Source organism: Macrotis lagotis, chromosome 4 (genome assembly GCF_037893015.1).
Source record: "Macrotis lagotis isolate mMagLag1 chromosome 4, bilby.v1.9.chrom.fasta, whole genome shotgun sequence".
Lineage (NCBI taxonomy): Eukaryota > Metazoa > Chordata > Mammalia > Peramelemorphia > Peramelidae > Macrotis > Macrotis lagotis.
Window position 1 is genome coordinate 215,472,996 of NC_133661.1, and position 15,919 is coordinate 215,488,914.

Consider the following 15,919-nt stretch of genomic DNA (forward strand, 5'->3'; position numbering starts at 1 on the left):
AATCTGGAAGAAAATGTTAATTAAACCCGAGGCCAATAAGAATTTCTGGGTGTGGACAATGATATTCCCAACAACAAAAGAACTAGGATTATAACCTGGAATTACCTACAGAGAAAAACTGAATATAATCTTTCATGGAAAAAGTACATGTTTAATGAAATAGGAAATATTCCAGCATTCCTGATGAAAAGACCAAGACTGAATAGAAAATGTGACTTTCAAATACAAGACCTAAGAAATCCATCAAAGATAAACATGAAAGAGTAATTATATGGGGTATAGACATTCAGTAGGATATAGAGTCTATCCTACCCCAAAGGGAAAAAGAGGGGGGAGAAATTAAGAGATATGTGGAGGGAGAGATGATTTAAAGAATGCAGTGATCAAAACAAAACAGATTTTTGAGGAAGGACAGGTTTTAAAGAGAGACAGGATAAATAGAAGAAGACAGGATTAAAAGAAATACACAGTTATTAATCATAACTGTGAATGTAAAAGGAATGAGCTAACTCTTAAAACTGAAACTGATAGCAGAACAAATTAGAAATCAGTCCTATTATATGTCATTTACAAGAGAACCAAACAGTTAAAATAAAGGGATTGAGCATTATCTATTATGCTTTAGTTGATCAATAAAGGCAGGAATAGCAGTCAGGATCTCAGACTAAGCAAAAGCAAAAACAGACATAATTGAAAGAGATTCAGAGAACCTGCACTTTGCTAAGAGTTACAGTACACATTGAAGTAATTTAAGAAAATTTTATAGCAAATTTCCCTGACAAAAATCTCATAAAGTAAGTGCCATTCCCCATTTGATAAATGGTCAAGGGATATGAACAGGTAGTTTTCAGAAGAAGATATCAAAACAAATTATAGTCATATAAAAATATTCTAAATGGGTATTGATTAGAAAAATGAAAATTAAACAACTCTGGAGTACCAACTCACACCTAAAAGAAATGATAAATGCTGAAGGGTATGAGGGAAAGTAGGTACATTAATGAATTTTTGGTGGAGTAGGAAATTAATATACTCATTCTTGAGAATAATTTGGAACTGTGCTTGAAGGGATATAAAACTGTGTATGACCTTTGAATCAGGAACATCATTACAATATCTGCATTCCAAAGAGATCAAAGAAAATAAAAAAAGAACTTATATGTATAAACATACTTATAGCAGCTCCTTTTCATGGAAAAGAAATAGAAATTGAAGCAATGTGTATCAATTGGACAATGACAATAGGTTGTGGTTTATAATTGTGATGGAGTATTATTATTCTGTAAGAAATGATGATCAAGAATCTTTAAATCTTTAAAAAAACATGGCAAGTTCTATATGCACTAATACAAAATGAAGAATGAGGAAATCATTGTAGCAACAGAAATGTTGTGGTAATGATTAACTATGAATCTATTCTAATCAATACTCTGCACAATACTGCTCTAATCAATACAATGATCCATGTGACTTTGGGCAAGTCACTGTGTGATCTTGGGCAAGTCATTTAACCCCATTGCCCCTTAAATAAAAAAAAACTTTAAAAATATAATGACCAAAGACAGTTCCAAAAGAATCTAGACAAAACAATGCTATCCATACCCAGAGAGAGAACTGATGAACTCTGAATGCAAATTGAAGTATATTTTTCTGTTTCTGCTTTGTTTTGTAATAGGGTTAATATGGAAGTGTGTTTTGTACCATTTTATATGTATGATTCAGAACTGTTTGTGAGTGAGTAGAAGAAGAGTGGGTGGGATGGAGAAGTTTGGAATTCAAAATTTTAAAAAGAAAGAATGTTAAAAAGAAATAAATAATAAAAAAGAGAAAAAAGCATGTACTTTCATTATTCTTTATATTCCCAGAAATCTCTTCACTGATTGCTCTATGATCAAACAGACCACTTACTGGAAAATTTGGATCCCTATTCTTCTTTCACTGAATTATTGTAACTCTTAAAAAAAGTAGTCCTTCCTCAGATCAAACATGATTAAAATGCTTATATGCTAAATTTTTAGCCCTTTCATCATATTTGCTTTACTACTGAGAATATCATCTTTGTCTAACCCTTAAAATTTGATTCCCAAAAAACAAAATACTATATGTGTGGTTCAACCAGGTATAGTTCAATGACATTTTATATCCACTGTACTTAAGTTCTTATTAGATTTCATGTAGCTCAATCAGATTTTAAATTAATTTTGAATTTTCCTATTTTTTATCCTCTACATTCAATTTTCATGTATATAAAACAACACCTTTGGATAATCGTTCTGAGTACTACAGTGTGAAATGACCAGTAATGTCAATTCTTTTATACAGAGAAAGTAATTAGGGGGTATAGTAGAGGGAATATTGGGTCTATAGTCAGGAAGACCTGATTTCAAATGCAGACTTAACTAGGCACTGGCTAGTGACACTGGGCAAATCTTAATCACTCACTACTTAAGTTTAGTCATTTATTAAATACAAATCATAACAATTTTTAAGCAAATTATAGACTTACCTCTATTGGCTGTTGTAAAGATAAAATGAGATATTTATAAATTGCTTTTAAATCTTAAATATTAGCTATTATAATGATTATTAGCTAAGTGGTACAGTGGGAAGAATGCTGGGCTTCAAGTCAGGAGGATCCATCTTTCTGAATTCAAATCTGGGAACAAATCCTTCCTAGCTGTGTAAACCTGAGTAAATGACTTAATCTTGTCTGCCTCTGTTTCTGCATCTCTAAAATAAACTGGACAAGGAATGCCAAACCAAACCAGTGTTCTTGCCAACAAAATAACTGGTGTCACAAAGAGTTGGACATAATAGAAAGCAAATGAGTTACATAATTATTGTTGTTTGCTTCTACCAGAAGAAATTATAGGCATTTTTTTCTATTTCTTGCAATGTTTTTAAGATTTGTTTCATTTCTAGTGGAAATAATGATATAGAAGTAGTTATTTTCCATCATTAATGTTATCAACTTACTGCATGAGAAAAATAAATTGAGTTATAAATTGAGTGAGAGTAGCCTGATAGTCCAACTCTTACTCCAGTGTCCAATAAATATTAAAAGAAAAAAAGAGAAAACTTCATCTATATGGGATAGAGTCTCTCTCTAGAGAAGTTTTAGAAAGACAAGGGCAAAAATTGAACAGCAATATAGGATTACAGATCTAAGGCTGTAAAGCTCAAAGAAATCTCAGAGGTCATATAATCCAACCTTCTCATTTTACAGATGAGGAAACTAAGACCTAGAGGGTATAGATCAGAAGATAAAGAGGTATTTTTAATATTCAGGAGAAGAGGAATTGCCAATCTTGGCAAGATTTCAAATCCATTCAAATTTTCAAACCAATTTTGAGGGTAAAAGAGACATTTGACATGTTTTAATATTTCTTTATATTTAAAAAAATTCTGTGAATCTACAAGCATTTATTAAATGTTTGCTTGCACTCAATGAAAACACTGGAAATAACAACCTCAAAAACCCAACAATAACAACAAAATATCCTTTCTGTCTTCAAGGAGCTCACATTCAAAACAAATCAAAACAAAGTCCTCAGTGGTCTTTACCTAGCAAGTAAGTGTTCAATTTCATTAAGCTACATTTGTCTCAGATTGTCTAAAAAGTTTTGGAAAGAGATAGTTAAAGGGAAATGTAAAAATCTTAGTTAAACATGGAAAGATAGCCCCAGTTATGTTTATTCATGCTCCATCTTATCTTTAATAGTCTACCTTGAAATCTTCCATTCTATATTAAGAATTCAACATCCAAAATTATAACATGGCATGCCAGAATCTAGACATAGTCTACTTTTAAGGTATTGTCTTAATAGAAGAATGAAAACAAGATAATTCTTTGTGATGTATTTTTTCCTGATTTTCTGATACAGAAAATTTTTACAAAGGTAAGAACAAGGGCAAGACTTGGCTGCTTTGACTGAAATCTTTTTCTGAGGTCCTCTCCCTTGTTAAAAAAAAATGGCAGGAGCTAAAAATGAATAAAACCCCTTGGATTTGAATTGCCTTGGAAATATGTCCTCCACTGCTATTAAAGGAAGAAATAGACATTCAGCTCAGAGGAGTTCTTCTCGCCCTGTCTTTTGCTCCATGCCTGTGTGAGGGACTGTGTTTTTCTGATGCCATTATTGGCAGAATGCCACATTGCACCTGCTGCTCCACCTGCCTCTTACTGGTGTGCGGTATTTAAAAATGTTATGCAATTAAAGTAAATGAGTTTAAAGGGATGGATTCACATTTCACCTCCTGGGGTGCAGTTGTTCATCCTTAAAAGCCCCTGATGATGGTTTGGGGAGTTCTGTTGCTGACCTGGCCCTGGGGTATTGAATTCATCTCCTTTGAAGGACTTAAGTGTAGTGAATCCCCTCATAAGTACTATAAATGGTGAGGCAGTTTAAAGGGAAACATTTTGTACCCCAGGAATCAGACTGTCTTTAAAGAGAAGGTAGAGTAGGAAATATAATGGCACAAACTAACTACCATCATCTAAGTATTTCTCTGTTAGGGGGTAAAGAAACAAACTACCCTGCTTCTCTCCTCATCCCCACTTTTGTTCTTAATTGAATATTAACCACTATCTGGCAAGATATGTACAAAAAACTGTGTCTGACAGTGAGCATCATTCTGTTTCAGAAAAATATAAAATTGAAGGCTACTGAATAGCATTGTTTGCTGATCTCTGTGACAATCAAAGAATGCTTGTTATTTATTGACTCTCTTGTATCTAATTCTGGTAATGTATTTCTAGGTAATGTATTTTCCCAAATGTGGGTCCTTCCTATATATTCTTGTATTTTTGATTTTGGGAAGTTTGGAAAATTTTGAGGATATAACTTGGTATATGAAAGGACCTCAGCTCTCTACAATCTCCATAAGGAAAATAGTCACAAGGTAAAGCAAAGAGACAAGAGGAATCTAAGGAAAGAGGAAACAAGGTGTGGAAAACAGAGGAAAAAGAGATTAGAAGGAGAGGAAAGGGGAGAAGAAAAGAAGAGGAAAAGAAGAAAGATCATTTAGAACTTTGTATCTGAGCAACTCTTGGGGGGGGGGGGTCTTCCTTTGTTCCCTTCCTTCCTTGCAAAGAACTATTAAAAAATAGAAGGTCCAAAGAACATGGTTCCCACCATGATTTTGCATATCAAGAAGACCTCATTCCACAGATCTGGTAACTCTTCCAAGACTGCTGCTCCAGAAGGTGTAAAACTTGGCCTTAGTCACCCCATCTCCAGAGGATGTTTGGAGAAAGGGGAAGAGTTTAGCCCCAGATACAGTATCACAAACATGGAACAAAAACATTTTTGTATGTCTATGAAACATGAACAGTACACCAGCAACACTCCAGAAAACTGAATCATTTCTACTTAAATTGTCTTAGGAAAATTCTGAAGATCATTCAGCAGTATAAGACAACAGAAACAAAGGTACTTTTTGAAATTAAACTGCCAAGCAGCAAAGAATGCAGCTCCAATGGTCTGGCCATGCTGTTGTTCCAATGCCATATATGTGCTTGCCTAAAAGATTATTTCATAGAGAACTAACATAGGGCATCATGGTCAGCAGAAGCAATACAAGGAAATTATCAAGGTCTCTCTGAAGGACTTTGGAATTTATTGTGTGGCAAGGGAGATACTGGCAGAGGACTGCCATGTAAGGTATACTTGTATTAAAAAGCAAAACAGAATTGAAGTAGTTCGAAAAAAGAATGAGATGTGCAAATTTCAAGAATCCTACCCCAAATATTCAAAAAAGCTATTTGTGTTCCACTTGTAGAACATTCTGAGTTCATATTGATCTTATCAGACATAATCAGACACATTGTAATGACTTGACAAAGTAATGCCATTTTGGACCTCTTCAAGAATGAAGAACATACAGAGAACTGAGTCAAATATTTTGAAAAGATAAGACATTCCCCAATTGAAAAATGGTCAAAGGATATACAAAAGCAATTTATAGATGAGGAAATCAAAGTGATCCATAGTCATATGAAAAAATTCCTTTAATTCACTAATTATTAGAGAAGTGCAAATTAAAACATCTCTGAGGTACCACCTCACACTTCTCAGACTGGCCAATATAAACAGAAAGGGCAATGATCAATGTTGGAAGGAATGTGGGAAACCTGGAACACTAATATATTATTGGTGCAGCTGTGAATTCATCCAGCCTCTCTGGAGAGCAATTTGGATTATGCCCAAAGGGCAAAAAAATGTGCATATCCTTTGATTCAGCAATACCACTACTGTACCCTGTATCATATCACTTGTATAAAAATAATCATAGTAGCCTTGTTTGGGGTGGTAAAGAACTGGAAATTAAGTTAATGTCCTTCAATTGGGGAATGGCTTAACAAACTATGGCATATGGATGTGATGGAACACTATTGTTCTATTAGAAACTAGGAGGGATGGGAATTCAGGGAAGCCTGAAAAGATTTGCATAAACTGATGCTGAGCAAGATAAGCAGAACCAGAAGTACACTGTACACCCTACCAGCAACATGGGGAAGATGATCAACCTTAATGGAATTGCTCATTCCATCAGTGCAACAATCAGGCACAATATTGGAGTATATGTGATGGAGAAAGAATTGTAGAATTTGAACAAAGACCAAAGACTATTACCTTTAATTTAAAAAAATCATTATCTTATTATGTAATTTTGATATCTCTTATACTTTATGTTTCTTCTTTAAGGATATTATTTCTCTCTCATCACATCCAACTTAGATCAATGCATGCCATGGAGACAAGTAAAAACTAGCAGACTGCTTTGTGTGGGGGAGGGAAGCAAGATTTGGGTAAAAATTGTAAAATTCAAAGTAAATAAAATAAAAAAGCTTTCTTCAAAAAATTAAGTTGAAAAAATGAAAAGAAGTAAAAAAAAAGAATGAAGTACAACAAACCAACACCAATATGTGTGATATAATACTGATGACATCTTTCAATTATTCAAAATATGATCGCTCTCTCAAGATCAAAATAAAAAGTTAATAAATTTAACTGGTTTTAAAGATAATTTTATCCTTCAAATTAAGAACAAATAAGAAGAATCTGTTTGTTCCTAATAGGTGGAAACTAGTTGTGAGAGTAGAAATGATGGTCATTTTCTCTTAGAATTTGCTACACAAAGGGAAAGAAAATTCAAGTGTAGTCTGACATGCACCCTAGATTATAGGAAAGCATATTTTAAAAAGTTAATAGGTTAGATGAATAACCTTTCACGGATTTAAATTCTGCAAGGGATATATGTCCATGCTGAAGGACTAAGGAGATACTTAAGAATTCAATTCTTAACACACATAAACAACACTTCTATTTAGGAGGGAAAATGAGGGTTGTCTAAAGAGGTCAATAAGGATGCACAGGCAGCACAAAAACTATAGACTAAAAAGAAAAAAATATATATTGGATGGAAGTGATGATAGATAACAAAGTATGAATAGTTGAGTGTAGCTTGCTTCTATAAGAGCAAAGTTAGGCATGCTTTCAAAATAAACTGAGGCTGTCAAGAAAAATTAAGATCAACATAAAGGACTTTTTAAAATGCTATACTGACTCCCAATTAAATACCAAATTAGAAATTCTAAAAATTAAAGAAGAAATTAATAAAATGAAAAGCACGAAAACTATTGTATTAAGCAAGAATTGGTTTTATGAGAAAAACCAATAAATTGATAAACCTCTGGTTAATTTGATTTAAAAAAAAAAGAAAGTTAAAAAGAAAACAAAATACCAGTATCATAAATAAAAAAGGTGAACTCACAACCAATGAGAAGGAAACTAAAGGAACAACGTGGAATTATTTTGACCAACTGTATGCTAATAAATTTGATAATCTAAGTGAAATGAATGAATATTTATAAAAATATAAGTTGCACAGGTTAAATGAAGAGGAAATTAAATATTTAAATAACCCTATTTCAGTAAAAAGAAATTCAACAAGTCATTATTGAACTCCTAAGAAAAATCTCCAGTGCCAGAAGGATTCACAAGTGAATTCTATCAAACATTTAAGGAACAACTTGTTCCAATTCTGTATAAACTCTGGCAAAATAGGTGAAGATGGAACTCTGCCTAACTCTCTCTATGACTCTAGTGAGGTGCTGATACCTAAATCAGGAAGAGTCAAAACAGAGAAAGAAAAGTATAGACCTATCTCTCTAATGAATATAGATGCAAAAATCTTAAATAAAATCTTAGCAAAACGATTACAGCAAGTTATTACTAAGATAATACACTAAGAAGGATTTATCCCAGGAATGCAGGGTTGGTTCAATATTAGGAAAACTGTTAGTTTAATTAACTATATCAGTAACAAATCTATCAGAAATTATATGATTATATCAATAGATGCTGAAAAAGCCTTTGACAAAATATAACACTCATTCCTACTCGAAAACATAGGAATAAATGGATTGTTCCTTAGAATGATAGGATCTATCTGAAACCATTAACAAGCATTATATGTAGTGGGGATAAGATAGAAGCACTCCCAAGAAGATCAGGGGTGAAACAAGGATGCCCGTTATCACCACTACTATTCAATATTTTGTTAGAAATATTGTCAGGGGACAGTGGATAGAGCACCAGTCCTGAAGTCAGGAGTCCCTGGGTTCAAATCCAGTCTCAGACAGTTAATAATTGCCTAGCTGTTTGACCTTGGGCAAGCCACTTAACCCCATTGCCTTAAATAAATAAAAATTTTAAAAAATGTTAGCTTCAGCAATAAGAAAAGAAAAAAATTGAAGGAATTAGAATTGGAAAGGAAGAAACAAAACTCTCACTCTTTGCGGATGGTATACCTAGAGAATCCTAAAAAATCATCTAAAAATCTACTAGAAACAATTAACAACGTTAGCAAAGTCACATTATATAAAATAAACCTAGCATTTCTATATATATTATTAGAAAGATACAGCAGCAAGACCTACAAAGAGAAATTCCATTCAAAATAACTTCAGACAACATAAAATACTTGGGAGTCTACCTGCCAAGGCAAACTCAGAAACTCTGAAAACAACTTACAAAGCACTTTTCTCATAAATAAAATCAGATTTGAAAAACTGGGCAAATATCAACTGCTCATGGATAGGCTGAGCTAATATAATAAAAATGACAGTTCTACCTAAATTAAACTACATTTTTAGTGCCCTATCAATCAAAATTCCCCAAAAAATACTTTAATGAGTTAGAAAAAATGCGAGTAAATTCATATGAAAAATAAAATGTCAAGAATTTCCAGGGATTTAAAATAAAAAAAATGCAAAAGAAGGTGGTTTAGCTCTAACATCTAAAATTATATTATAAAGCATCAATCATCAAATCTGTCGGGTAATGGCTGAGAAATAGAGTGGTGGACCAGTGGAATAGACTAGGTGTAATGGCTAAAAATGATTATAGTAATCTACTGTTTAATAAACCCAAAGATTCCAGCTTTTGGGATTAAAAAAAGTCTCTTCAATAAAAACTGTTGGGAAATTGGGAGTTAGTATGGCAGAAACTTGGATTAGACCAATATATCACACCCTATACCAAGATAAGATCAAAATGGATACAGGATTTAGATATAAAAGACAATATTATGAGCAAACTAGGAGATCAAGGAATAGTTTATCTGTCAGATCTATGACCAAGGAAGAGAGATGGAGAACATCATTACAAAACAAAGTAGAGGCGGCTAGGTGACATAGTGGATAAAGCACCGCCCCTGGAGTCAGGAGTATCTGGGTACAAATCCGGTTTCAGACACTTAATAATTACCTAGCTGTGTGGCCTTGGGCAAGCCACTTAACCCCATTGCCTAGCAAAAAAAAAGAGAAAAAAAGGCTATAGTGGCAAAAATAAAGAATAAAATAATGATGGATAGAATGGTGATAATCAGCAACTTAGAGAAGTTATTTTGCTTTTGCTTTCTCTGCTAATGATAATGATATTTGTGCTAGAAAGCATATAAAGGTTTTTTGTTGTTTTTTTTTTTCTGCAAAGCAGTGGGGTTAAGTGACTTTCCCAAAGTCACACAGGTAATTTTTAAGTGTCTGAGGATCAGATTTGAGCTCAGGTCCTCCTGACTCTAGGGCCTGTGCTCCATCCACTGCGCCACCTAGCTGTCCCAAAAGGTTAGTAAGAAAGCAACTTCTAATGTATTCGAGTAAGCAGACCTCAATGAATTATATTCTGGGATATTAAAAGAACAGATTGCTGAGCCACTGAATCATATTTGGAAGATAGTGGAGAATGAGGAGCCACAGGATTATGAAAGGGAAATTTTGTACAAGTTTTAAAAGAAAAAAGGCCAAAAGGGAAAAGAACAGAACTTGAAAAGCTAGTGGGTTGGACTTTGATTTCCATGGAAATGAAAAAACAGTTAATCTAATAAATGCTTGATGAATATTCATTAAAGGAAACCAGGATTGTGGAGAGACTACGTCAAAAACAGGTTATTCCAGACTCACTTTGGTTCATTTTTCCCAGTCTATATAGTAGCATAGGTCAGGGTTTGGGGACCACCATAATTCCATTTCTGCTGCCCCAAGTTTGTAGAATGGGGAAAAAGGCACAGAGACTAAACTACCAGGTTCAATAATTTAATCCAAGAACACTATCTACAGCTAGGTGATTCTGATAAAGACCATTGAAGGAAACATGTCCAGGTCTTATCAGCCAGGCTTACTAACTGTCCCTTGGGTAGAAAATTCAGTGCTCACCATGATTACTTTCAACCTTCCTCTAGCATGTTATGTGTTGCACTGAAGACTGAGAGCAACCATAAGCACAGAAATTCTAGAACAAAGCAAAAACTAAAAATACAAACAATACAAACATAAAACAAAACAATAAATTAGAAAAGGAAGGATTTGATTTTGTTTTTAACCAGCCATCGTTCCTGGAGTCAATAAAGACATGAGCAAAGAATGTAAAATATATAAAGCAATGAAGAAATATGAGGGGTTAAGAAAATATCTATATTAAATTTCAGAAGAATAATATAATTTTGCAAATAGTTACAATTAGAAACCAAGAAGAAAGTTTCAATTCATCCAAGGTTTTCAATGATAGGTTGAAGAAAGGAAGAAAATTTTAGAGATAAAGTATGAAATTTAAACTTTTGATGGCAACTTGGAGAGAAGAAACAAATTGGTTAAAATTTACACAAATAGCATAAATAGTGAAAAAAATAGAAAAGGACAAACAAAATCTAAAGTTGGTAAGGCAAAAACATTAAATATTAGAATAAGTGAAGCACATCTAATTAAAAATAAAAACTGACATGCAAAAAAAGATGAAAGGATATTTTGAGAATCACTGGATTCTCTAAAAAATTATGATCTAACAAAAGAATTGGATTTCAAATTTCAAGAAATTATAAAAAATCTACCTTCAGTATTGAAATTAGATAATATATTAAAAATGGACAGAATACATTTGTCATAACTGAAAGAAAAATCTAAATTTAACATATATATGTGTGTGTGTGTATGTGTGTGTGTGTGTGTGTGTGTGATTGTTAGTTGTTAGAGTATGTAGTTAAAAATACTATTAAAAATCAGGAATAAAATGATCAGGTACCAAGTAATATTGGTCAAAATTACATAGTCATATAGCAATATGAGAAAGTATGATATGATATTCAAGGTTTGAAAGAAAAAGACCTAGAGGGAAGAATTATTTATTCTGCAATATTAAACCAATTACAGGGAAAAAAAAATTGATAACACTCAAGCTTTCTGGAGCAGCAAGTTGCTACAGTGTATAGAACACCCAGCCTGGAGTCAGGAAGATCATCTTCCTGATTTTAAATCCAGGCTCAGATATTTATTAGCTATGTGACTTTGGTCAAGTCATTTAATCCTGTTTGATTCAATTTCCTTATCTGTAAAAATGAACTGGAGAAGAAAATGACATACCACTTCAATATCTTTGATAAGAAAAACCCAAATAGTATCACAAAAAGTCAGACCAGATTGGGAAATGATTGAGCAACAATAGCAACAAAAAACCTTATTGTTGACAAAACTAGAGCTAGGCCTAGTTTTTTTTTTTTTACTATAATCAGAAGAAATGTGAAATAAAGTAAAAAAAAAAGTCACGTTTAAGAAATGTGACATGGGAGAGTCTAGGTGGTGTAGTGGATAAAGCACTGGCCTTGGAGTCAGGAGTACCTGGGTTCAAATCTGGTCTCAGACACTTTAATAATTACCTAGCTGTGTGGCCTTAGGCAAGCCACATAACCCCATTTGACTTACAAAAACCTAAAAAAAAAATCAGACATGGCAAAATGGTGTTCAGGTATTTATATCCAATTAGGAGTGAGAAGTGAGAGATACAGTTTCTTCAGAATTCTACCATCTTTAAAGGAGGAAAAGGAAATACAAAAAAATTGAAATAAGCAACTAGGTGACACTGTGGATTGAGCTCAGGACCTGGGGTCAGGAAGATCTGAGTTCAGATGTGAACTTAGATACTTAATGACAATGTGACCCTGGGCAAGTTATTTAACCCTATTTGCCTCAGTTTCCTTATCTGTAAAATGTGTTGGAGAAGGAAATCTCAAACCACTCCTGTATCTTTGCCAAGAAAACCCCAAAGTGATTATGAAGGTTCAAACACGACTAAAAATAGCAACAACAACAAACACTAACACTAGCAGGTGTTATAGAGAAAAATGAAGGGAATGGGTAAGGAGTATATTGTGTAATAAATAAGGGGGGTATAAGGACATTTTTATTGTTTTTCGTAAGGGCCTCTCAGAAGGAGGTTAAACAAACACGAAGATGGAATAGAAGGACTCACTCTTATTTATATCGGGTTTTTAAATAAAAGAAAATGAAATATATTCATCCAGAAAAGTCAATAATAACCGGGCTAATATAGATGAGAGGGAAAAGTTGGGGTTTAATTACATAAGCATGATTAAGAAGGAGATATTGAGAGTGAGAAGGGTAAGATCCAAAAATATAGGTATGATCTAGATAAAGAACAGAAGGAAGAGAATTGGGGGCCAAGTTCCAATTAAAGATTACTGCAAAATTAAATATAATCCTACAAAGAAAAATAAAATATGAAACTCCACAAAAATAGACTGCTAAATGGAAAAGAGAACTTTCAAACATGTCTAATGAATAGAATATTAGGCATTCTGAAATATAAACACAAGAATCCAAAGATATCTAGAAAGGTAAATTTATTTTAGCAATGTGATGAACCTGTGTGATAATGTAATGTTAGGATTTTTTATGAAGGGTGAGATAGAAATGAATGCCATTTTGGAACTTTAAAGTCTTCAAAACAAACTTAGGGAGTTTAAAAAAAGGAAAAGAAAGCTATTATGGAGTGAGAAGGTATCATTGAACCTTATGACTCTAAAATGGATAGAAAAGAATTGAATACACTGATCCATTTTTGATCTAGAAATACATCAAACAAACACATAAACATGCATATAGTAAGGGAATTTGAAGAAAGTATTCAGACTTACATCTATACTAAATAATATAATATTAAGAACTAGAGGGGCAGCTAGGTAGCTCAGTGGATAGCACACCTGGAGTCAGGAGGACCTGAGTTCAAATTCTACCTCAGACATTTAAAATAATTGCCTAGTTGTGTGACCTTGGGCAAGTCACTTAATCCCCTTGCCTTAAATAAATAAAATTTAAAAGAAGAATTAGAGGGGGGAAGCTAGACGGCAAAGTAGATACTAAGACTTGTCTTCTTCAATTTAAAACTGACCTCAGGGCGGCTAGGTAGCGCACTGAATAGAGTACCGGTCTTAGAGTCAGGAGTACCTGGGTTCATATCCGACCTCAGACACTTAATAATTACCTAGCCATGTGGCCTTAGGCAAGACACTTAACCCCATTACCTTGAAAAAAATGTAAAAAAAACTGACCTCAGACACTTTCTGTGAACCTGTGAAGCTGTTTACCTCAGTTTCCTCAATTGTGAAATGAGACAATTAGTCACGAATAACAACTAAAGATTGAGAGGACCAAAGAATAAGCAATTTCATCAAACAAAATTATAATAGCAAGATAAAAGATCAAGTAATTGAGAATAACATATTTATCCATAGCACAAAGAAAAAATTTGTGATATATTGTTTGTTTTTGTTTTATTACTCTCGTTGTTGTTGTTCCTTTTTTGTTCTGATTCATCTTTCACAACATGACTATTATGGAAATATGTTTAACATAATTAAACACGCTTAATGTATATCAAATTGCTGTCAAGAGGAGAGGGGAAAGGAAGAATAGAGAAAAAGGTGGAGCTCAAAATCTTGCAGAAAGGTCAGTGTTGAAATCTATCTTTGCATGTATGTGGAAGAATTAATTAATTAATTTAAAAAATTTGTCTTGGGGCAGCTAGGTGGCACAGTGGATAAAGCACCAGCCCTGGAGTCAGGAGTACATGGGTTCAAATCCGGTCTCAGACACTTAATAATTACCTAGCTGTGTGGCCTTGGGCAAGCCACTTAACCCCATTGCCTTGCAAAAAAAAAAAAAACTAAAAAAAATTTGTCTTGAAATCTTTAGAGATTTTCTGGTTCTCTATCAGTTTACATATGGTGAAACTAAGAAAGGAACTTTTTATTTAGTGTAAAGACATATAACTAGCCATATATATATATATATATATATATATATATATATATATTCAGAAATGGTTAAAGACCCATTGATCCAAAAGCCAATATTTCTTCCAGTTTAAAATGATGCCTTTTCCAAGTGGTAATGAGAAGATTTTTTGTAAAAATTATGTGAAATTCCAGGTGGTTGATAATGAAGGTCATTATTAGGTTAATGGTAATGACATTAGAAGAGGGGAAGAAAGATCCTGTCCATCACTTATATAGCATTTAATAAGTGACACTATATGTGAGACGCTTTGTTAAGTAGTAGGGATGCAGAGATGGGCAAAAAAAAACATTCAACTCCTCATAGGGTTCACAGAAGGACAGACAAGAATTGACAAATTTTAGAACAAATTGCCATATTAATTCTGTCAAATTATAAAAATTTGAAATCCAGGACTCTGAATTTTGAATTTCCCTTATTCATCACTCCTTCAAATTCCATAGTCAAAGAGTAACTTTTCCTTCCCATTTCTACACACTATACAGATGATGTGACAGTTGGTTCCATATTTTTCTTTACTCACAACTTGAATAGCCCATAATTTGTATGAAATTCTCTGTATCCACTCCCTGGGGTGTAGAGAAATTTTTCTTGTCCTGTCATCTTCTTACAGTACAAGAAAAGTAGATGGGATTAGGTCTATAAGAACCAGTAGAAAGGGGGGATTAAATTGCATTAGAATATTTCCTGCTGATTTAAAGAATAAACTTTATTCTACTTGAATCTATGTCTAGACATTGTCAGAAAATGTGGATCAGAAGGAAGGTATGGATAGGTAATACTCATGTATTACCTGTATCAGTTTCTCACTGAGAAAATGTCCCATGTTCACATTCTGCCTCTTGCGCTTTTTGCACAATCTGTCTCTTATGCAGGAATTAAACTTCCTTCTTTTTTTTTTTTTTAGTTTTTGCAAGGTAATGGGGTTAAATGACTTGGCTGAAGGTCACACAGATAGGTAATTATTAAGTGTCTGAGGCCAAATTTGAACTCAGTTCCTCCTGACTCCAGGGCCATTGCTCTATCCACTGTGCCACCTAACTGCCCCTTCACATTCTTTTAAAGGTCCACTCAGTTGTCATTTCCTATAATAGGTCTTTCCTGATTCCACTAATTTTTAAAAATCTTACCCAATCCCAAATGAATTGAATTTATTAATAAATGTGCATGATGGTCAATTAATAGAATGTTGGAATGTCAAGAAATCTGAATTCAGAATCTGGGTGAGTAATTTAATCTATTTGTTTCAGTTTCCTAAATTTTAAACTATGG